The sequence below is a fragment of the Cupressus sempervirens genome, chromosome 1, assembly GCF_028749045.1.
Source record: "Cupressus sempervirens isolate cs-2001-9-10 chromosome 1, ASM2874904v1, whole genome shotgun sequence".
In the NCBI taxonomy this organism is placed as follows: domain Eukaryota; kingdom Viridiplantae; phylum Streptophyta; class Pinopsida; order Cupressales; family Cupressaceae; genus Cupressus; species Cupressus sempervirens.
The window spans coordinates 450678847-450687017 of record NC_143118.1 but is presented as its reverse complement, the minus strand read 5'-3'; positions in this window follow the sequence as shown (position 1 = coordinate 450687017).

Sequence of the window (8171 nt, the reverse complement as noted above, 5' to 3'; positions counted from 1 at the left end):
TGCATTGGTCGAACTTTCAACCAACATGTTTTGTTTAAATTTTTTTATATCCAAAGACAAATATCCAAAGTAATCACCAATGATAGCCTAGTTGGTGATTAGTTTGGATATTTATCTTTAGGTCTTTGGTGGGTTTACCACCACCTTGTGATGAGATTCCACGGACCTATATTGATGACACTTATAGAGAGATTAGGTTCTAGTATGATGTCATTCCATCTCCTAATTGGGAGATGTTGGGAGTTGGCCATTAAATTAGTAAACATCTGTTAGATCCTATATATTCTCATATGTGGGGAACAAGTTATGATAGATAAATCCTTGATAACTGACATTTATGAGTCATGCATCTATAAGGTTATGGTAGGTTAGTGGATGATAAAGGACATCTCTACCTATGGTTGCTTGGGTAAGGATGGCGCCAGATTCTATTGATGTGGTAAATTTTGATGACCAAAACAACAATACAAGTGGCTACAAATGGATGAGTTTCCCATCTATTAGGGTGTCTCATTCCCTACATCTAGACGAAATGATTAACTGTTGGATTCATAAAACTTGTTAAGTACGTATAAGTTAGCATAACAAAAATAAGAATAGTAAATGTAAGTAGATTAATGTCTACAAATTTTTGGACAATGGGGAAAATTGGACTATGTGTGTTCCTAACAATCAAATTGAATGTAATGTCATATATTATATACCAAAACATTGTCCCAATATTGTTAAGTCAATTAGAATTTGAAAACATTATAACTACACTCATAATGTTGACTATCTAGGTGAGCTATTGAGCCATAAACTTGACTTCTCATATCATTACACAAATATGCTTAATACAATTGATTTGGGCCTGATACCAAGTGGTAAGGTTTGCTAAGTTCTATATCAATGATCAAGCAACATATATTCATATTGTAAAATGACTTAGCAGATATATATTCACGAACCCAAATGGGAATTTTTTTTGCTTGAACCCATAAACCTGAATCTATACCCGAATTGAGAACTCAAATCAGCAACTTACAAAAAACTGATATTTGTGATGCTCAACAGTTTAGTTTTATCCTACAAATATCATTCCAACCCTGTCTTGGCTCTACCTCAACATAAAAACACTATTATTGAAATCTATTTTATTACGAGAATAATTGTAGCTCTCTTGGAAAATCAATACCATGTTACCTTCTACCTTGTTAGCAGAATCCATAGGTCATTGTGTTTATAGCAGCAATGTTAGTTTTATTTGTTGAGGTCATTCCACTTATGTCATCTTCAACACCTTTATGTTTTGTTTCTCCTATAGCACTGCCAAAGTAAAGATGCAGGCCTTAATTCTAGGAGTCATAAAACTTGTAATTGATTCTGCATCTCTTATTGACTGAAGAGCATAGTCAAATATCATGGCATAATAGTCCTATTAAGAATTTATGGTTGCTGAAATTTGTATATAGTTAAAGAAGTATCTCTCTTAGGAAACTTGTAAGCAAATCATTTTTCTTTTAAATTTTGAGTGTTTGAGGAGAAAGCATAGGAAATTTAATGTCAATGTGAATTAACTATTCGAGTGATTTTCTGTGAAAATTGTATAGTGTAACACATATACTGTTAAAGATATCTAATTTTATAGGACTAGTCAGGAACTTATAAATTAGTAATTACCATATAGGATGATGTGAATTATCTTTTAAGGCCAAAATTGCGAGATACCATGAAAAGTGATATTTGTGTAAGAATCAAACTAAAGCTTGGGAGGCTAGAACTATTATTTTTTGTCCCATATGCTTGAACTACTGAACGTGGTAAAGGTGAAAAACTATACTTCTAAATTTGAAATTATTAAGAGGGCGCACATAAGGAATTGATTAAATAGCTACTTTTGGTTAAAACAAAAACTTTTTAAATTTTTTAAGGTATGAATAAAATGGTTATTAATCACCTGGACAAGCTTTTTGTGACAAATGATGTGGCTACCATAGTTAAAGAACTTGAGGTACAACATCCTACAACAAAGATTCTAGTTTTGGTAGCTACAACTCAACATGAAGAGATTGGAGATGGTGCCAATTTGAAAATATCATTTGCAGGAGAGCTTCTTCAAGGAGCTAAAGAAATCATTAGAATGGGATTGCATCCTAGTGAGATAATCAATGGCTACACAAAAGCCATAAGAAAGGTAGATATTTTTCTTGCATGCAATCAGATAACAAATAAAACCCCATGATATTTTATTTCTTTGGATTTTCTTTTTGTCAAAAATTAATAATATCTATTTACTTTGTTTCTAGTATTGTTTGTTGGTAATAATTTTTCTTGTTTGTTTAGGAAATTGAGCTTTTAGATAAATTGATAGAACCAGGTTTAGAAATGATGGATGTTAAGAATAAAGAACAAGTGATCCTCTGAATGAAAGCTCATGTTGCTAGTAAACAATTTGGACTAGAAAGCATTATGTGTTCCCTTGTTGCAGATGTATGAGATCTATTTCAACATTTCTAATTGTTGTTTATGGTGACAATGACATCATTCTAATGAGATCTTTTTTGCAGTCATGTATTCAAGTTTGCCTCAAGAACCCAATGAATTTCAATGTGGATAATGTGTGAGTTGCTAAACTACTGGGGGGAGGACTACATGACTGTACTGTGGTTTAGGGTATGGTACTAAAGAACTATGCTGTTGGAACCATCAAGCATGTGGAGAAATTCAAGAAGTGGTTCCAAGTGGATGTAATTGCCATAATTCAAATACAACTTTAGATCTTAATATTCTCTCTAATTGAAAATGGTCACACATCATTGTACAAACTTCTCTTTGGTTTATGTATAATCACTAATGCTTATAACTTTCAAAAGAACATGTTGTCTTTCTTTTTCAGTGTAATGTCCCCATTTTCAGCAGGTTCCTTTAGTTGGCTTAGTTAATTCACCATTGCAAACCTTGTGAGCTGATAGTGGGATTTGAGGGTCTCAGTTGTGGGGTTATAGGCTTTTCAGTAGCCTATGCTATGTTTTTGCTCTAATTGAGGGAATTACTATTTATAGTAAGTCAAACTATCAGTTCCAATGAGCTCAATTGAGTTAAAGGAGTTGGGTTATGCTCTTAGTTTTTATTTTGGGCTTTTGGTTTGGGCTCCAAGGATCTTGGAGGGAGTGTCTATTTATAGTAAGTCACCTCATAGGGTTTATTCATCATCTTTCATCATTAGGATCACTTTGGTGTTGTTAGATTTTGATTCTGATGCTTCAATTTTTTCGTAAGACCAGTGAATTATTATTATCATAGTTTAAAAATTTGATATCAAAAATATCTTGGCCAGCTCAACTTTTTTGAAAAGCTTAGAATTGGGAAAAACTCAACAAAAAAATCAGCAATAAATGGGCACTTTTATCAAACATTTGAAAATATAAAATTTCTCAAAATATTCTTAAAAATGCATACATACACCCCAAATTTGTAGAATATATAATAATTTGAGATATCCACCATATATCATTCAAAGTTTTAAGTTAAGCAGTAATTCATAGCAAGAGGAACTTAGTAGATTAACATACTACTAGAATAGTATACCAAAAAACAAGTATGACATTTGAGATTCTGAATATAAATAAGTTCGATACATAGAAGTCAAACTCTATGAAACTACTACTTCTAAAAATATATTAAGTTTAAGTTTTTGTATCAATGAAAACTGAAAGTAGAAATCATAAATTGTGTCTATGAGTAAAACTCAAAAGAGATTGTTGTTGTTGGGTGGGTGGTGTTGAAGTAGTCACTGTGGAAACATCCTCGACAGGTGCCCTAATAGGTGCCTCACACTCAACAGAAGCCTCTAATGGATGACCAAGCTCATGTTCCTCCTCACATGCACCACATCTGCATCCTACTCATTTGTTTGTTTCTCAAACTTAGCTAGCTTCTCATCTGTCAATAATGGTTCACCAACATCTGCATCCTCCCCATCAGGAGGAGCAATCCAATCAGTTGAATATGGATCAATGCTATCCAAGTCTAGTGCTTCATATGAAGCTTGCCCTTTCACCTTCTTCTCATGAAAGAGAAGGTTGTACTTCACATAAACAAAGTCATTCAGGCACTTTTGAGTCAAACTATTATGTTTATTTGTGTGTATGTTTTGAAAAGTATTTCATTTTCTCTCACAACTAGAAGCACTACAAGGTTGTGATAAAATTTGGATGGAAAGCCGTTGAAGATTAGGCATTATGGAATCATAATCTTCCCACCACAGATATGAAAGGATTAAAAAACCATTTATGATGTGGTAAAACTTCCAATAAACTTCATGAGTGAAATAAATAGTATGATAGAACTAAGCACATGTTCTTTTTTAGTTGGCTGCAAGTTGTATCTCCTACATTTGCAATCAAGAGAAGAAAACAATGGCTCCTCTTCTCTCTTGTATCTCTGAAAGTCATCAAGTATGAGGTCTCAAAGTCCGTATTAGTAACCAATCTTTGAATACATGTGTCCAAGCCAATTTGAACCTCTGCATATGCTTTACAAGTGTTGGAGAAATAATACATGGGGTTCAAGAAGTAGCCAACTAAATGAATGTGTTGATGGAGTTGTCGGTTCCACCTACAATCAATGATGTTCCATATGTGTCTATATTTGGTCTCATTTGACCTATACAAGTGCTGAATGACCTCTTTTTCCCTATCCATGGCCTCATAAAAACTCCATGTGGTTTTTATCCCCATCCATAATTCACTAAACCTTCGCCAATGGTTCTGACACCTGGACATAATAAAACATACAAAATTTAGCAAATGAAAATATTTTAAAATTAAATACTAAATCATCAATGAAGACTTGGAAACTTACTTTGAGGGTCTCCTCCATTAGCTTTTCCAAGCTAGCATCAAACACAATCCTCACAATCTTCTCTACTTAAAGCTTCCTGGCATAAGGACTCTCTAACCATTTCTTATCAAGAAACATGTGCTTGAGGTCTATCAATGTCTCAGATATGCTTTGCAAATTTAGAAAATTAGTAGCAAAGTGTGTGACCCCTGCTCGTACAAGATCCTTACCACTAGTGTGCTCTCTCATAAGACTCAAGATCCATGTATGATTGTAGCTGTACTTCACAAGATTCCTTCCATCTTCAACCACGTTCTCCACCCAACTCAATTTCCCTAGATCCTTAAGAAGCAAGTCAAGACAACGGGCAACATAAGGGCTCCAAAATAATGTGGGATGTCTCTCTATTAGAAGTCTACCGGCTGCTACATACACATCTACATTATCAACCACAATTAGGATGACATTACCCACTCCCACTTCTATTACCATCTCATCCAACATGTTACACATATTTTCTATATTTTTTACTTGATCAGAGACATCAACTAATTTTAGAAATACCAATTGCCCCCTGGAAGCAACTATAAAGTTGATGAGTGTCATGTTCTTGCCATCTGTCCACCCATCAGATATAATAGTGCAATCTTTCTGTTCCCAAAATTTTCTTTTCTCTTCCATAAGCTGGAGAATATTTCTTACCCTAGTATTTAACAATGACCCACTCACCTCATAGGGAGTTGGGGGCTTGAACCCCTTACCAGACAAAGAAATGGAAGTTACCACTTGATCCCAATATAGACTACATAAAGCATTGAAGGGAATATCATTCCGGATCCAAAATCTTGTAATTGCCACCTTTATCTTCTTATGCTTCTCTTTGTTCCATGCAGTGCCTAGCAGGCTAGGTTGAGCACCAAAAGTGTTACATGGAACCCAAAAGTCTGCTATAGACCCACTCGTACTTCTCGATCCTCATATCCGAGGCCCAATAGGAGAACCCTCTCCACTTGTTCCTAATCCTGTATAACTAGAAGTCCCCATTGGGGCTGCCATGGCCTTGAATATCCTCTTTTTTTTGCCTTACTTTATGCATATTTTTGTAGGCTTTTCAAAGCCTCTCTTGTAACCTTTTCTGAACATACATCACACAGTGTAGTATCATTGCCTAGAATCTTCACAAGATGGTATTTCAATTGGCTTATGCTTGAAGTCATATGCTTATGGCAATGGATACATTCGACGTGTCCATCAATTAACCCAAGGATCCCATGTTTCCATAAAGGATCCTTACCTCTACCACCAACCATCTTGTCAAGAAATAGGTAGCCTTTCAGTACTTAACAAAAAAAAAGATTTATAAATTAGAAAGCGTTTAATGAGTAACAATATAATATTTTATATATTTGTTGAAATACTATTATTAATCTATTAAAATCTATTCAATATAATAAATCTACTAATATGTATTATGTTTCTATTAAAATATATTAATTAATAATTAATAATTATAAATCTATAAAAATACTGTTATTAACTTATTATAAGCTAATAGTTTCTAAATAGTAAAAATGATAATAAAACAACATTATTGCGTATTTAAAATAAGTAAATTAAAATTAAAATTACTTTAAAATTACTATATTTTAAATTTACATTAAATACTTTATATTTAAATTTTAAAACTTAAAGTATTAAACAACTTTACATTTAATATAATTTATATATTTTAAATTTATTTTAAAAAAAAATCGTATTACTATACTGTTAGTATTTTAAAATTTAAATGTTAATTTTTCCCAAATAAAAAAAAATTAATTTGAACAAATGTAAAAACATATTAATTAAATTGAATCATCTTTAAATATGAAATTTTTTATAAAATAAAGTATAAAATAAACTTACCAAGTTGCCACAACTGGAAGTCGTTGCTTGCAAAGAGCCGACTGTTCAAACTTCAAATCAAAACTTGAATGCAAACTACAGATGCAAAGACTTAGCATTGTAGAAAGTAGAACTAGGGTCGTTAGTGTCGTCAAGACTCATAACACAAAGGAAAGTTCCAAAATATAGTCATCGCCATCCAAGAGTGTGATTGTCTCCGTCCAAGAATGAAGGCAAAACAAAACATAGCCATCGTAGTTGGAATGAAGGCAAAAAGTTACAACTAAAAGATCATATTAAAATACTTAAAATTTTAACCTAACACATTTTCATGTTGACCACACAATCAACAAAATGTTTTTCCAGTATTTTATTTTAAGCATGGTTTAAACCCCATAAATTGTGGCGAGTTTTTTGCATTTACCGACACTGATATATGGTGCATTAATTTTGTTTTGAAGTTTATCTCATGATATATCACAATTTTTGCAATATTTCATAGTTATTTTAAACTAAGATTATTATTATTCATCTATATACATTGAGGTTTCTATTTTTGTTGGTATTGTTGGTCGGTTACCTCAGTATCATAGTTCGTTGGAACTGAGATGAAAAGTTTTAAATTATGGGAGCAAGAAATAGTGGCCTTGCATGTTGGAGTATTAAGTTATGGTGGAAAAGATCATTTTTGGAGCCAAAAGCAATTAATAAATTATATTAATGACACTTTATTATATTTTAATGTTGTGTAGAGAAATATTCTTAAGTGGAGTTCTTTTGGGAAATTGGTGCCATTTGGAGATTATAAATATGAGGACATTTGATGAGAAAAGCATCTGATTATTTGTTTATCTCTTTGATTGTTGTCTTTGTGACGATTCAGAGTCTGTGGTTTTGTGCCCTTGCTAAAGTATAAGGGTTAGATTCTGATTTTATCTTGCAATTTGCTGCTGAGGTAAAGCAAACTATAATTGATTCTCTACTATATCTACTATTATTAAGAAGTTGATTGAACAAGTGCTAAAAACTAGATTTTGGGGAACAAATTGAAGACTAAATTATTAATTTTATGCTTCTACATCTCGACTAGGAGTTCAATCTGAGTGTTACAGGGCTACTGTTTTAGTACAAGGCAACAATTTATCAATTTCAAGGTCATGTTCACCTAAAGAGGGTTTGTGTAACATTTCTGAGGGGCTGTATTACAATTTTCAAGAGTTGTGTTCAATTTATATGGCCTACAATATATATTATTGGGGTTGTTATAGATTCACATTGGACTGCAAATTAAAGTCAAAAGTCAATCTACATTTTCAGGTTCTTGGCATTTTAAATATTATTGTTGCTACTATTTGTTTGAATCATTGTTGGTAATGAATTAAAGCTGCAACAAATTGTTTGTCTTTCATAATTATATAATTGCATAATTCATAGGGCAGAATTATGAATTAATGTTGGCATTC